This window comes from Rhineura floridana, chromosome 11, assembly GCF_030035675.1.
Source record: "Rhineura floridana isolate rRhiFlo1 chromosome 11, rRhiFlo1.hap2, whole genome shotgun sequence".
NCBI classification, from domain to species: Eukaryota; Metazoa; Chordata; class Lepidosauria; order Squamata; family Rhineuridae; genus Rhineura; species Rhineura floridana.
Genome location: NC_084490.1, coordinates 38,846,072 through 38,862,773, shown reverse-complemented (window position 1 = coordinate 38,862,773; position 16,702 = coordinate 38,846,072). Strand labels below are relative to the sequence as shown.

The following is a 16,702-nucleotide window of genomic DNA, read 5'->3' as shown; positions in this document are numbered from 1 at the left end:
GCACAAGACTGCTGGGTCTAGTCACCTTTTTAACGGTCCGCAATGCTTCAGAATTACACCAGGTCAGGGCCACTATAAGAGATTAAATATTGGCTTGATCTTAGAATAGTAGAATTGGAAGGGCCCTATAAGGCTATTGAGTTCAACCCCATGCTCAATGCAGAAATCCAACTTAAAGCATACCCGACAGCTGGCTGTCCAGCTGCTTTTTGAATGCCTTTGATGTTGGAGAGCCCACCACCTGCCTAGGTAATTGGTTCCATTGTTGTACTGCTCTAATGGTTAGGATCAAGCCTCCTGATGCTGCTTGAAGAGCCAGGTAAAAAAAATGTTAAGGAAGGGGGGGCAGGCATCAACCAGGGGCCCTGCCAGGGTGCTGGGGCACTGGAAGCTGCCCAAGGATGCCAGGTGCTGATGCTGGTCCTGCTTCAGTCCTGTGCCAACGACACTGGTTCCCAATTTATTTCCCGTCGCAATTTCAAGTGCTGATAGTGACATTAACTGTTAAAGCAGGGGTGGGGAACCTCAAGCCTGAGGGCCCAGTGTGGCCCTCCAAGCCTCTCTACTGGCCCTCAGAACACTCACCAGGGTGCACCCCCTCCTCAGCCACTCACTCTACAGGCCCTGCTTTGCATCCTCTTTTGAGTGTTTTTGCCTGGCTGGAATGTGCCATTGAACTCTGATCATGCCTCTTGCTGGTCGGGATGGTGGATAGAGAGGACCATGTGAGTGTCTGTAGGTGCAAAAACCAACCTACTGTACAAAGGTAAAATTCACATTTGTTGCTTCACCCACTTTTGCTTCTGGCCCCACCCACCACTGGCATGCGCCCCCCCCCCAGAAGGCTGCCCAGAAGGAAATGCGGCCCTAGGGCTGAAAAAAAGGTTCCCCACTCCTATTTTATAGCCTTTCACAGCCTTGGAACAGGTTGTCTCAGGGACTGCCTTCTTCAATATGAACTTGCCTGAGCCCTAAGTAGTTCTGGCTCCAGATTTTTGGGGATCTCTTGAGCAAGTTGACCTTCATACTCTTTCTCCTCTTTGCTGCTCTTGCCATTACCCTTTCACATTTCTCCCACCCTCTCTCTCTCTCTGGGCCCAGTCTGCACCTCTGGGATGAGTGAGAGAGGGCAGGGAGAGAGGACAGGGCTGTGGAGGCTATTCATCCCTCTCCTAGTTTTTCTTGCTGCTCATTCACTTGGAGAAGGCAGGTCAACAAGCTGCAACAGGAAGGAGGAGAAGCAGAAGAGCTAGCAGAGGCTCCAGGGATTGGCAGAGCTCCCACCCTACTGAGGTGTGTGCCTTGGCAGTTGCCTAATGCTGACAACCGCTGGTGCCAGCCATGGTCCTATGACCAGCTCCAAAGCTCTACTCTCTATTGGATTTGGAGACAGGGCTTTTTTGGTTATGGCACCAAAACTTTGTGATGCCCTCTCTTGGTCAATTTGCTGAGCTCCCTCTTTTTCTACTTTTAGTTAGGTTTTGAAAACACATGTTTTAAAACAGGCATGCAATCTTTGGTTCCCTTCTGTATTTGGTGTTTTCTTTTTTCTTTTTAAACCTGTTTATTCATTTTCCCAGACTACAAAAGCTTTGCATTTCCAACATTTGGTCACATTACATCCTTTGTATGGAGAAAACAGACATCAAATAAAATACGACAATACTAAATAAATTGTTGTGTGCATTCAAGTCAATTACGACTTATGGCGACCCTATGAATCAGCGATCTCCAAGAGCATCTGTCATGAACCACCATGTTCAGATCTTGTAAGTTCAGGTCTGTGGCTTCCTTTATGGAATCAACCCATCTCTTCTTTGGCCTTCCTCTTTTTCTACTCGCTTATGTTTTTCCCAGCATTATTATCTTTTGTAGTGAATCATGTCTTCTCATGATGTGTCCAACGTATGATAACCTCAGTTTCATCATTTTGGCTTCTAGTGACAGTTCTGGTTTAATTTGTTCTAACACCCAATTATTGGTCTTTTTCACAGTCCATGGTATGCGCAAAGCTCTCCTCCAACACCACATTTCAAATGAGTTGATTTTTCTCTTATCTGCTTTTTTCATTGTCCAGCTTTCACATCCATACATAGAGATCGGGAATACCATGGTCTGAATGATCCTGACTTTAATGTTCAGTAATACATCTTTGCATTTGAGGACCTTTTCTAGTTTTCTCATAGAGGCCCTTGCCAGTCCTAGCCTTCTTCTGATTTCTTGACTATTTTATCCATTTTGGTTAAGGACTGTGCCAAGGTATTGATAATCCTTGACAAGTTCAGTGTCCTCATTGTCAACTTTAAAGTTACATAAATCTTCTGTTGTCATTACTTCAGTCTTCTTGATGTTCAGCTGTAGTCCTGCTTTTGTGCTTTCCTCTTTAACTTTCATCAGCATTTGTTTCAAATCCTTACTGGTTTCTGCTAGTAGTATGGTATCGTCTGCATATCTTAAATTATGGATATGTCTCCCTCCAGTTTTCACACCTCCTTCATCTTGGTCCAACCCTGCTTTCCATATGATATGTTCTCCATATAGATAAAACAATTAAGAACAATACATTTTTATTCATGTGTTGGTGGATTGCTTTTATTTATTTATTTAGTATGTAAATATATAAATAAATTGCTTTTATTTATTTATTTATATGCTAAATAAATAAATAAAGTCAATCCATCAACACATGAATAAAAATGTCTTGTTCATAATCGTTTTATCCAAATACTGCCACTGAATGCAGGATTTTTAACTGTGTTTGTTTGGGTTGCTTTATTAATTGCTCTTGTGTGATTTTGCTTTCTTTCTGTTGTACCCCACTTTGAGTACATTTACAGAAAAAGCAAGATAATAGTAGTAGTAATAAAGATGTTGAAGATGATGATGAAAACATGTGTTGCCTGGAGCATCCATAGGGGACATCTAACATCCTCCTTTTCCTGGATTCATACAGATGAAAAAGATTTCTGTTTTAGTAAGACATTCTTCGCTTCCTCCTGCTTATATTGTTCACATGAGCAGGAGGGAGGAAGGCACCAAGCAGAAAATGTTTCAAGGTGCCCAAAGTGCTACATGGATCTCCATGGCCATTATCTCACACTGTCAGCAAAGGGACAAAACCTAGGATAGCCTCCCCCAACCTGCTGTGCTCCAGATTGTTTTGGGCTAAAACTCCCATCATCCCTGACTGCTGGCCACACTAGCTGGGGCTGATGGGAGTTGTAGTCCAACAACATCTGGAGGACACCAAGTTGAGGAAGGCAGATTTAGAATAAAGTCCTCAGCCCAGAGCCAGCCCAGCAATGTAGGCAGACCAGGAAGTCATCAGGAACATGAACAATGCAAGGGGCACCGTCATTATTATTATTATTAGAATTTATTACCCGCCCATCACCCTGAGGTTCCAGGGCAGGTTACAACAATTTAAAAAAATATAATTAAGAACAGTTAAAAACAACCTAAACAACATCACAGAAAATAGGGTGGGTCCTAAAAATATACATCTCAGGTGTCGAGGGCCAGGGTAAAGAGGTGCGTCTTCGGCATTCACAGAAGTTGTACAATGAAGTTGCCGGACGCACCTCGGTGGAGAGGGAGTTCCACAGCTTAGGGGCTGCGACAGAGAATGCCCTCTCCTGGTCCACCACCCCTGACCTTCCAAGGGTGGTGGAATTTAGGGTGGCCATGTAGCCTATTTTACAGAGGACAGACCTCTATTTGAAGGGCTGTCTGTTCCAGGTCCAGATTAAAGAGGCAGAACCATAAGAAAGGAGAGTAAGATGCTTTGGAGTTGCCCATCAACAACAATTAATACATTGACGCAAACTCAGCAGGCCAGAGGTCACCTGGTCACAGTTTTCCCCAATAGGGTGAGATGGATTATATTCTGTTTAAATTACAGTAGTTATTTCTAAAGTTACATCTATACATATAAATCAGCATTTTTAATATTACATTTTTATTTTTGCAAATCTGAATCCTCTTTTTTGCATAAGAGGCCACTCTGTGGTGACTTCCTGCAGGAAGAGTACACCTCAGAATCCTCAGTGGCTTTGCGGGTGGAACTCCGTTTGAGCATGGATATCCCTGCTCCATCTCACCTAAAGCAGAAAGCAACCTTGAGCTAGCCGTGGCAGAATCCCAGTCTGCTTTGGCTGATCATACTTTGCAACGACACAGCTTTCTTCACTCAGAAAATTAAAATGTTTCATTCAAAGCATGTTATGTCAAACAATAAAAAAATTATGTATATTTTGCTTCCATGGCATAAATTGGCTCTATTTGCATTCTGTATTCTGAATCTGACATTTGAGAATTTCTTTTTCTCAGAGGATCTGTGATAGAACAGAGCAATAGCAGGCGGAAAGAGTGGTCTGTACATTTGTGTGGGGAGTGGCGCATGACTGGAAGCTGCAGAGGAGAGATGGGATGCTATGCAGGAGACAGAAATTATGTACATTTCCCCATGAACATTGCAGTCTTTGGCAGCCAATGAGACTACCTGGCATTTACTGACCACACTTTAGAGTGTTCAAAGCACTTCACCTAGATTATTTCAGTAATCTTTAAAACAATCCTGCAAAGTAGACCAGTATTATTATCCCAATATTGCAGGTGGGAGGTTGAGGGGGAGTCTGTTTAAATGCAACACTCCCTCCTCTTTTGTGTACTCCATTTCCCTTCCACTCTCTCCCTTTGTTTGAGCAAACCATACTTTACCATTATATATGAATTGGCAGAGTCAGCCAATGAAATACATTGTTGGATTTAGACTATGAAGACCTGGATTCAAGCCCTTATTTTGCCATAAAGTTTACTGAGTGACATTAGGCTACTAACACTCAAACTAATGTACCTCACAAGGTTGTTGTGAGGATAAAATGACGGGAAACAATATATCTTAACTTGAGTTCCTTGGAGGAAAGGCCAGACAGAAATGTTAATAAAAAATTCTAGTCTGAGCAAACACCATTGTTAGGTGCTACATATGAAATGGGCAAACCATAGTTTGCCTTCCAAACAGAGATTAAAACCATGTCTTGAAATGGGTTCAGTTCCAGGTCTGAAGGCAAACCATGGTTTGCCCAGTTCAGATGTAACACTAAACTATGGTTTGCTCATACAGCAAAGGAGGAGGGGGCCTGAGACATTTTCATGATCCCCTAAAAACTCAGTTTGGAGGATTGAGAAAGTTTGGAGGCTTGCCTAAGGGCAATTGAGTTTTCAACTGAAGGCTTCTCAACTCATCCTTAACCATTGCACTACTATACCAGCTCCAGAGGTAGAGTTACACTCTGCACTTAATAATCTTATAGGGGTGTGGGCTCTAGCAGCAGGGCACATTCCACAGCTTGGAAGCTCTTCTGAGCAAGCCCAGTTGCAGGGATGTTGATTGACTCAAGGCAGAGGCCCATGATGCAGATTTGCACAACATTTGCATATGCTAATTTATACGATGAGATGCAAATGTAGGTCTCAGACTAAAGTGAGATGATGGGTGGCTGCTGTCTTTGTGGCATGCTCAGCAGCCTTGTAAGCAACATTTTTTTAAGGGGAGAAAAGGGAAAGAGATCTGGGGCCCAGTGTTAAAAACCCAGGGCTTGGGCATGGACATCTACGGGGGGTAAGGGGGACGGTTGCTCCCCCAAATAAACCATAATCACTAAATTCCCAGCTTTTATAAGAAAAGAGAGAGAGCATACAAGACTGTACACACACCATACATTTAAAGCACATTTTGCCCCCAAAGAATCCTGGGAACTGTGGTTTATCCCTCAGAGAGCTACAGTTTGCAGCACCTTAATAAATACAGTTCCCAAGGTTATTTGGGGGCAAAATGTGCTTTAAATGTATGGTGTGTACACAGCTTCAGTTTCTAGCATTCGTTTAACCTGAGATATGAGGTAAAATGTGCAGATATTAATTTCCTCATTTGTTTTCTCAAAAACTAACCTGCTCCCACCTTTCAGTTACCTGTGCTTGTTTGTTTATTTGAAGTATTTATTTTGAGTCTCCCCCATCCGGGGGGGAAATCCTACAGATTCCCATGGAGTTGGGGGCTGTAGGACACACTCTAACAATATACTCTTGTCCAGTTGAAATGGTCAGGAACAGCTGAGCACCCAATCTTTGAAATGGGTTATAAGCAGGAGAACATCGTAGGGCATAAGAACCATAGAGTTGGAGGGGGTCTTGTAGAACATTGCAGGGCACTAGAATTATCGAACTGGAGAGGGTCATGTAGGCCATCTAGTCCAACCCCCTGCATGATGGAGGAAATCCCCAACAGGTGTCTGCCGACTTCTGCTTGAAGACCTCCAGTGAAAGAGAGCCCATCCCCCCCCGGTAATTGGCTGCACTGTCAAATTGCTCTTACCATCATGGATGGCGCCCGAGCTCTTTTTCACATATAAACACTTATTCGCATGAACACACCACCCATTTTCTTGCAAGGCTTTATAATAAAGCCTGTGTGGTGCAGTGGTTAGAATGCCAGGCTATAACAGGAGAGACCCAAGTTCAAATCCCAACTCAGCTGTGAATCTCACTGGGTGATGCTGGGTTGGTAATTCTCTCCTAGCTTGATAACCTACCTCACAAGGTTGTTGTGAGGCTACAAAGGGTGGGAGAATAGAACTATGCACACCACAGTTATCTCCCTGGAGATGAGCAGAAATGTAATAAATAAATAACTCCTACATTCCCTTTACACACTGACACTCAGGCGTGTGAAGTCCATGCATCAGCATGTAACTCCTCCATCTCCTTCATGCAATCCTTTGTCCTTTTCTTATCAGCTGAGAAGAGGAATGGAATGCTGAGGTGCAAAATCAGCACAGACTGGAGGCGAGTTTGCAGTCACAGACCATGCCACCATGGGGCATATACAGGCAAATCCTGGGGCCTAGTCTGCTCCCCCTTTATTATTTGCCAGTTGCAAGTAGGAGTGAAGTCGTCGTGTATGGCTGGTTCCCCCCCCCCGCCACCATTTTAATTCTCCTTGAAAATAATCTTGGATCGGCCCCTGTGAAGTTACATGAATGTTGGCATACTTTAAATAGCAGATGCATAAGCACCTCCAGACTAGCATGTGTTCTTTTGTACCCATGTAGTCATTCAGTATGCGTATATCAAATAGAAGATATATGCACACTTGCGCTAGTCTGAATATTATGCACCTGCTGTTTCCAGCATGCCAACAATTCAAGCGGCTGCAATTTCATGGGCCACCCACCATCCTTGAAAGAAATGCATACATTTTTGCACATTTGTACATTTCCACATTCACAAGGGCATGACAGTATGGATGTGCATGCATATTAACTGCTGCAACCCATACAGAAACATTTAAACACATACACATCAGACAAGGAATGCACATGAATATGACACACATATATACTCTCTTTTGTCAAAGCACATGCGCGCACACAGACACATACTTTCTACCAGATGCCTGTGTACAAACCAGGATGTTCAAACCTGTATGCACCCAGATGTGTACACAATGCTCCTATACACTAAGGAATATTGATGCACACAATTTTTTTACACATATAAGCTTACATGTACAGATAGACATACACCCCTCCAAGGCCAAATGTGCACATGTATGTGTGCATACCCTCTCCTCCAAGCATACCTACTCCCATGCCCAAACACGTCCTTACAGGCATAGAGACGTGTCTACATGCTTTTACAGACAGAGATTCTCACACGCACTGAGCCAGGCATGTGCATATTCCTCCTCTCTCACACACCGCAGTAACTGTTCTCTCTGCACACCCAGCAGAAATACTCTCAGAAGCATGAATCAAAGACTTGAGAGCTAAGAATAGCCAAGCCCAGCTGGGCGGGGGAGAAGCAGCGCAGGCGCTGTTTGGAATAATGCCAGCCTGAGAATGGTGGGGGAGAGAGAGAGAGAGAGATGCCCCCCTGAAAGTCCATCTGTGAAGGTAGAGGAGGCAAATGGATTGGGAGGAGATACTTGCTAGATCCCTGCCCATAAATGGGTTTTTATCAGAAAAAAGATGTGTAGATAAATAGATAAGATTACATAGATCTGGAAAACAAAAGGAAATGACAATGGGGAGGATGATAGAAAAGGCAGGAAGGTTGGGTTTTTTCCTTCTCTCCCCCCCCCACATCTTGCAGACCCAGCCTCTTCACAAGCCCAGCCTAACAACTCCAGTGGAGGGAAGGGAGTGGGGCATTGACTATATGGATTGCACGGAATTGACCATGCAATTGTAGCCATGCTGGTGCATGCATCCAGAGTGCACAGTCAAAGCCTGGTGTGTGAGAAGCATTGTCTTGCCTGTAAAGGCTGTTGAAAGCTTGATCCTGTCTCAATGTCAATCCTTGATACAAAGGCTTCTCTCTCTCTCTCTGTATTTCTTCTTCAGCCTTTCTGCATCCCTCTAGTGCCACGTGCAGTGGGTGTGAAATGAAGCCAAATGAGGCCAGCTCTCTCACATACACAAGTGCAAATATCCCCATTCTCTCTTATGCACACTCACATATTTGCAGATTCATATAAATGCTCATAAAGTGGATCGCCCGCCCTTCTCCCTCTCACATACACTGGCTCAGATGCACATGTATCCTGTATACATGCTCTCATTGTCATCCTTACATAGAATCACAGGCAAATCTTGAGACTGCCATCTAGTCCAAGGTGAAAAGTGCTGGCTTTGGACCCAGAAGGCCTGAGCTGCAAGAGCTTTGGTTAAGTTGTTCTCTCACAGGCTGTAAACACACTAGTCACCACAGCAAAGTGTTTCCATTAGCCACAGCTGGAGGGGGAATGGGTTGATCGGCTGATCAGTTGTGAAATGTCTTTGAAGCGAATTAAACACACACACACTCAAGCTGCTCCCACCAGGCTTTACAGTAAAAAGGGACGGGATTTGACTAGTACCGTGTGCCCTCGTTTTCAGGAGAGGTAGAGACGCAATGGAACTGGCAGAACAGTGAATGTGTTTCTACCCTCAATCTTGGTTTCTCCATCAGGAAAATGGGAATAAGAAGCTGAAGGGACAGGTTTTGAGGCAAAGATGGGACTTGCAGCTGTTTATGTGCCACATAATGCTAATTTATGGTTGACTGAGGGCATTTGCAGGACAGAGTCAGTAAGAGGGAAGTGATGGGTGACCCTTCTCCCGCTTGCTTAATCTCCTGTGCAAGTCTCTTTCCCGGTTGTTTTTAAACTGGTTTTCCCCCAGCTAGGCACTGAGATCAGAAATATGCCCAGTGTAGGAGAAATGGCCAGGAAGTCAGTTGTAAAGGAGAATGGGTGGATATGGAAAGGGTTAGGAACCCTCTCCCAACTGTCAATCCTCCCCTAAAAATGCACCCCCTGCTCGTACATTTGCAATACCTCTGCAAACACAGGTTTAGGAAGACAACATTTGCCCAGATGTGTCATTGCCTACTTTGCAAGGATTGTTGGGATGAGAAATTAATGAAGGAGATATATTGTCAGTGGTCTTGAATGCCTGGCACTCTGTATAATAATAAATTAATATACCCACACACACAAAATAAAGACCCCCTTTCATAGATTTAGAATTCTATGGGCTAATCCTACAAAATATTCATTAATTCATATTTGCAGACTTCCCATGTATAATGAAGCACACTCCGTTACCCTAACAGCATGCAATTTGTATTCTATGTATGGTTTATTTGGGAATAAATCCCAGGACATCTCTCATTTCCCCCAGGGTGTAAAACATTTTTGCATAAAGAAGCCCTTGTGAAAGTGTTCTTTGCAGCTAATATAGCACTGTGGGAGCTACTTTTTCGATGGGTTCATCCCACATCTTTCACGACCACATGGCTGGGGCTAATCATGAGGGTTTTCGTACAGCACCACAACCCTTGGGGCAACTCCCTTAGCCCCACCCATGTGTTTGCAGGCCTTTCAATATGACTGCAGTGCTGTGGGATGAACCCACAATCAAGCAGCTGCCACAGCACTGTGGTAACGTGTTAAGATTGCTCACACAGGGAAATACAGACAGGCCCAGCAAATATGGCACCTAGCAAGCACCACTAAAGAAGATACACACACACCCCTTCTAGCACTGCATGGCCGCTTACAAATATACACACAAGCGGAGATGGCTTATAAAGCAGATCATGAAAGCGCCACAAAACTACCCCCACAAATGCAAAGAGGCTGTTCACACACTATCATTTTATAAGGCAGTCATGTGTCCAACGTTTCAGACCTTTTGAAGGATGGTCTGGTTCAAGTCCAGTTTAAACATAAAGATCAAGAACCGTAAGAACAGGGGCCTTGAAGAAGTCCATCAACAGTTATCAGCACCAGACAGCAGAATGAGCAGGTACACAGGTCACAGTCTTCCCCGCTACGGTGAGCAGGACCATATTTTCTATTTAAATGCTAGTGATGATTTCTAAATTTGCAGATATGTATAGATGTAAATGTACTTATATGCACATTTTGTGAATAGGCAGCATATGCAAATTTTATGGATTTGTTTGGCTTCTTTTACTCTCTGTTTTGGTGATGCGTGCCCTTTTCTTTTGGATTACAAGACTCCATAGGTAAGAAAGTGGAACCCTTTGTTAATACGCTTGGTTCTGCTACCTCATCTTGTCTTTGTAACCACTATATGTGACTAGTTTTCAGATGGAAGAGAAAATCAATCTGAACTGTCCTTGACCTCTGCTAAAAGTTATCACATATGGGTAGTTGTTTACTGCTGGCCAGGCATTGCCAGAGTCACAGAGGCCACAAAATCTTATAGCCTGAGGAAACAGTGTAGTCCAGTCGGGTGAGACAGCTAGCCACAAAATTGCTAGGAGGCTTTGGGCAAACCACCACCTGCTCTGAGTTTCCATTTCTAATGTGTAAAATGGGAAGAAGAGTAATCCGTCCCACTAGGGGAGCATGAGAGAAGGCTGTCAAAGCACTTTGGACTTTGGGGTTGTATCCAACTCTACTCAGAGTAGATCCATTGAACTTAATGTACCAAAGTCAGCCATGTCCATCAATTTCAATGGGTCTACAGCAAACAGGGCTAACATTGGACTCAACCCACTGACAATGCAATTTACCCTGAAATAAATCCCACTGAGCTACTTGGGTCTTACTTGCTTGTTAAGTGTGTTTAAGATTGCAACCTCAGTGCCCAATCCCATTCAGATGTAAATCCTGCTGTGTTTGGTGGAGCTCATACCAAAGTGAGGGAGCACAGAAGTCAGCCTAAGGCTGTGGTCGTGTTCACATTTACCAGGGAGTAACTTCCATTCAAGTCAGTGGAACTGTACTTCTGAGTTAAACGTGCAAAGGCTTGCGCTGTTAAAAGTGCCATTGTTGTTAAAGGGTGAACAAATGCAGGAACCAAACCAAACTATGGTAGAAAGAGAATTCTATATCACACTCATATTAAAGGGCACAAGAAGTACACACATATGCACAATTATTAGTATGCAGCTACCCCCACACTGAGAGGCATGGATAACAGAACTCCTATAAGCCATTCACATATAAAATATTAAATAGAAGAACCTATAACCTGTAAGATATTTAACAGAAGAATACTTGGAATTCTGTGAGGCACAAGTTCATAGGTAACTGGGGGGGGGGGGCACCAGAAAAAATATCCGAACAGAATTAAGGAAATCCAGATAAAAGCTTTCTATTCTTCCTGTAACCACATGTTGCACAATGCTCAGAGAAGTGTACTGTACCAGCAACAATACAGCTCAAGCTACATTTGTATAAGAATCCACAATGGATGTCACACAGGGAACAGAATATTAAAGCCCCACGTCCCACAAAGGGCCACAGAGTATAGTGGGAAAATCATGCACACACGCGTGTCAGCTCCTAAGAAGCCACATGGAGATACATTTACAGCCCAGCATGAGTTTTGCCGCGAAGGAGTGCCAAAAGGGCAGATCGCACTAAGAACCCGCCGCGTGCCTGTGCACAGATGGACTGTAGCTGCCACAGCTCATATATAATGTGATGGGGATGTGCACATGCAGACCTCATGACTGCACCCACATAACAATATGTGAACATACAGATGAATGCATATCCGGCTAGACTGGCAGACATGGGGTTGTGTGAATGCTACGCAAGCACACACACACACACACACACACACACACACACTTTATTCATCTCGAGGGCATGAAGGAAATTAAACCACATGTATACCTTTTACAAAATACAATCAACTTCCAAAATTGTAAATTTGCCTTTTCTTTTTTGTTTGTAAGGGTGGTAGCGGGAAAGGCGGGGGGGGGAGTGGCAGAAGGGCACACAGGGAAGGGGGGGATAAAAAAGAGTACTAAAAGGGTCCAGACAGCATTGAAGCTCAAGCTCATTTTTATTTCTGAATCTTCTGCAGACACCATCTGCACATTTTCACAGGAGAACCAGGAACTTGTTTTCATATTTTGCAGGGAAAGTGTTGTTTGGGAGGGGGGGCAATACCAGGTCCTGCATTTGTGCAATGAAATCACAGATGCACACATACCGTTGCTGTACATGTATACAGTATGTGAGCATGTGCACTCACAGCGAGATGGATTTATTTATTTATTTGGCACACATTTTGGCTGGATCCAGATATGCTTAAAGCGCTGACACCCAATCATTCAGATAAGCATGCCCACACAAGTACTTATCTGCTCCTCTCTCTCTATTCACAACTGCAAGCAGATATGGAGACCAAGGGGGGGGGGGAATGTTCCTACAAAGGTATGGCCACTGCAAGGGATAAAATGTGCACGGCATGCATGCACAAGGGCAAACACATATGCACATATGCACAAAGAGATGGATGCACAAGGGATGTGCAGAAAAAGACAGTTGCACACACACATCTCGAGGAATAAAGCATGCATAATTTTGTACCTGCAGATTAAACACTTAGGTAGGGAAACTAGCATAATGGTGCACATGATGGCATATACAAATACAGGCACATGTGAGATGGATGTGTACACCCTTAAACATATGGTACACATTTCCCCCCATGTCCCTTCTCCCCCTTTCTTTGTCTCAAATACATTACTACCAACACATCTGTACATGCTTACAAAAATGCTCACACAGCCACAAACGCAGGCTTACTACCCCCAGCACCCATGGACCTGTATATATGTCTACACATGTGCAAGTGTGCACACAATGAGCTACGTCTACATGCGGAAGCCAAGCTGCACACCCTGTGCATGGAAACACATGTCCGCACGTAGCCCTTCTCACGCCCATTTGCCCGAAGCTTCTGCACCTCAGCTTTTGAAAGAACCCCCCCCTTCTGACTTCTAATGAACTACCAAGTCCTATGTGAGTGCGAAAGGCGAGGGAAGAGGGGGGAGCCTGTGACCCTGACACACATAAAACACATTTTCTTACTCACTTCTGTTCCACAGCAGATGCTGCCCCCCACCCCACATCACAGGCGGAGAGCCCCACATTCGTAAAAAGGGGGCCTCCAGAGGGGGCGTGGCAGGGTCGACAGAAGTGGCCGCACGCTATGGCTACGGTGTCACCTCCAGCGGCCATGTGCCCCCCCCACCGCCCGTGTCACAGCAAGGATCATGGCACCCTCCCCTTTCCCGTCGTGGGAACCCCCACCTCTCCCCCTCCCCACCAGAGACGGTGGCGTTTCGCCTCCTACACAAGAAGACCTATATCCACCCCCTCTCCACCCCCGGCATGCAATTGCTGCCCCCACCCACCCGAAAAATGAAGCCACCTCCCGGCAGCCCACCCCCGCATGCCCCCCTTCCCCTTAACGCTCCCGTTACCTGCCGAGGATGGGAGCCGCTCAGCACATGCTCTCCTTTGGGGGGGACCCTCAGGCTGGTCCCCCCCCCTCGCTCACCTCTCCACCGCCACCCCTCTTTTTTGCCTGGTAGTGTCCTTGCAGTCCTTGTGGCGGGAGGTGGGCGGGGAGGGAGCGAGGTCCAGATGTTTCCTCTGGGAAGGGAGGGGCGGAGGCGAAACCACGCTAATAATAATAATAATAATAATAATAATCGGAGGGTGAGGGGGTGCTTCAAGCTTCCATGGCGGCGCCCTTTGCCGTCTACGATCAGTTCAGTTTCCTTGGGCTGCGCTGCTGCCAGCCTCTCCCTCCCCTGCCTGCCTGCCTGCCTCCCACCCTACCAGTGCTGGAGAAGATGCGCGCTCTCTCTCTCTCTTTCGCTCGCTCTGCCGCCCCACCCCCACTCCTGCTCTCTTTCTGCTGTTCAGGAATGCACGGTTTTGCCCAGCCCCCCCTCATTCATAACGTCACGTGGGTGTGGATGTGGGGAGGTGGAGGGAGAGAGAGAGGAGTGATCGTGCAACCACACCCCCTCCCCATCTTCGGCCAGCAGCCTCAACCTCTCAACCTTCCTCCCCTCTGCACACACTCATGGTACACACCCATGGTACACACCCATGGGCTCCCCTTTGTATCTCTCACAGCTCTTAGGTCCTCCTCCCATCCTCCTTTTCCCGTCTCATCCTTTTTTACGTCCCATTTACCCATCATTTTGTATCTCCTGCTGCCTCCTCAGGGACCAACCTCATTTCCACCCCTCTGTTGAGTCGCACGCTGCTCCTCCACCCCGCAAGTCTTGTTGTGCATCTCTAGAACCAAGGCGCCTCTGCCTTACCACCAGCCACCGTATGGTGTTTCCACAAAATGGAAATAGACTGCCTTCAAGTCAATTCCATTGTAGCCTAGCACCTTAACCACTGCACCACACTGGCTCTCTGGTGTTTCCACAGGTGAGGTTTAAATTAGTTTGGGCTTAAAGAAACAGTGTGTGGTGTGGAAATAAACCAACCTTGCCCAAAATATACATCTCAGTACTTTTTACATCTTTCATTCTTTATCACTGTTATGGGTGGCTATCAGGCCCCCACATCCCCTGCATCTGCCTGATCCTTACACCCTGAATCCATTTCTATCCCAGGATCTCAAGATATCCATCTGCTACCTAGTGGGACTTATCTACAGGTCTGTTGGCAGTAGTCCAGAGTCTTGGGTGGTCTTAGACCTCTTACTTTTTGGGGAGCCAGATCCTAGCAGGGTCCCTATGTCTCCAGCGTCTTATGAGCCAATCAGCATGAAAAGGGAGTGTGTTAGCCATTGAGAAGAGTCTTCTAAAGCAGTATTCAAGCCTGGCCAGATTATTCTATAATCTTAGAAGGGAGCATGACTGTGACTATCATGAAGGGACCCTGCACTTCCAACTTTGCCACTACATTACTGTCTGTTGGGTACCACCAGAGTTGCTCACAACTATGCATATATATATGTAGGCGTCAGTCCTACATGCATCTTAGATAAACAAACATCCCTTCAAATCTGACCTCCTCCCCAATCCATTTAGTCTTGCTCTCTTAATTGTGGGTCCTGGTGTCAGCCATTCCCCCCCTGCCCCCCAGTCTTCTAACAAAGTGGCTTGGAAATGGTGGCATGAGTGGAGGACATGGCTGGTGCTTATTGGGACTGGTAGGGCGGACAGCAGTGAGACCAACAGGAACTGGAACCAGAGCCAATGACAGGCAGAGCCAACTCATTCTCCATTTGTCCTCATCTCTCTTCCTGCTGAGTTCTACAAAGGCAACACTGGGATGAAGGAGGAGGAAGCTGACAGCCAGGACCAACCTCTGGACCAGTTGTCAGTGAAACGGCAGGTGGGCTTGGAGGAATCGAGACTGAGGTTGGTGGGGGTCATGCCCCATTTGCCCTGATGGACCAATCTCATGGAATGTACATAAACTAAGGTATACTTTTAGGATCAATGAGACAATGCTTGGCTATGATACTCAAGAGCAACATTAAGAAATGGGACCCATTAAGACACATGAGATACATGACATGGCTGCACAAGGCTGTACATGAATCCTGGCATTCACTTATTATTTATTTGTTATAAGTATTATACTATTCCTCCATCATATTCCCCGGGTGATTTATAACAAAACTCAAATGTATTTTAAGAGTATTTGCTGTGATGGTTGAGATGGCTGAGAGTGCAATCCTATGCATATCTACTCTGAAGTATATCCCCACTGAGTTCAAAGGGGCTTAGTCCCAGGTAAGCAGGCTAAGGAACTGAACTGTGAAACACTAAGTCCCTACCTCCAAGTCTCACCTTTGCCACAAACTCATTAGGTAACATACTAGACTTAGCCCCATCAGGGCCGGCCCTACCGTTAGGCAGAGTGAGGCCATTGTCTCAGGCACCAGATGCTGGGCTGCATGAGTGTGGGAGAGAGAAGTGATGGAGAAGTGTTAGAGGACAGACCTGTGTGTGCCCCACATCCTGCCCTGCATCCTCTTAAAATAGCCTGCTGCCAATTAGGTGTGGTGGAGAACACAGTCCTCTTGCCAGCATCAAAGTAAGATTCAGCTGCCAGTCTAGCAGGTTCTGTATGTGGAATGGGGGGAGAAGGGAGACACGATTTTGTCCTTCACCTCAAGCAACAAAATATATTGGGCTAGCCCTGAGCCCCACCCTGCCCTATCTGCAACACAGAGAGAATAACAGAATGATCTACCTTACATGGCTGTTGCAAGCAATACTGAATAAAGCACTATAACCATCATATTCCTCCATCAGCACCACAACCACTGGAATGCAGTGTCTCCCTGCACTTCCACTCTTTTTAAGTAAAGGAATTTGTGCCTTTGGCACTTACACCAAAATC

The 16,702-nt window shown here is 45.6% G+C and overlaps 1 protein-coding gene across 5 annotated transcripts in view; it reads right to left on the bottom strand.

Moving 5' to 3' along the window:
• Nucleotides 1-14,734, bottom strand: part of SHANK1 (SH3 and multiple ankyrin repeat domains 1) — a 121,261-nt gene extending 106,527 nt beyond the window's left edge. For 4 of the 5 annotated variants that reach the window (XR_009758347.1, XR_009758345.1, XR_009758348.1 and 1 more), the window contains exon 1: nt 13,801-14,150. The gene's annotated coding sequence lies outside the window, so the exon portion shown is untranslated. Of the gene's footprint in view, nt 1-13,800; nt 14,151-14,564 lie in introns of those variants that run through there. The other variant, XM_061588748.1, reaches the window with a different exon arrangement.
• Nucleotides 14,735-16,702: the final 1,968 nt, after the last annotated feature.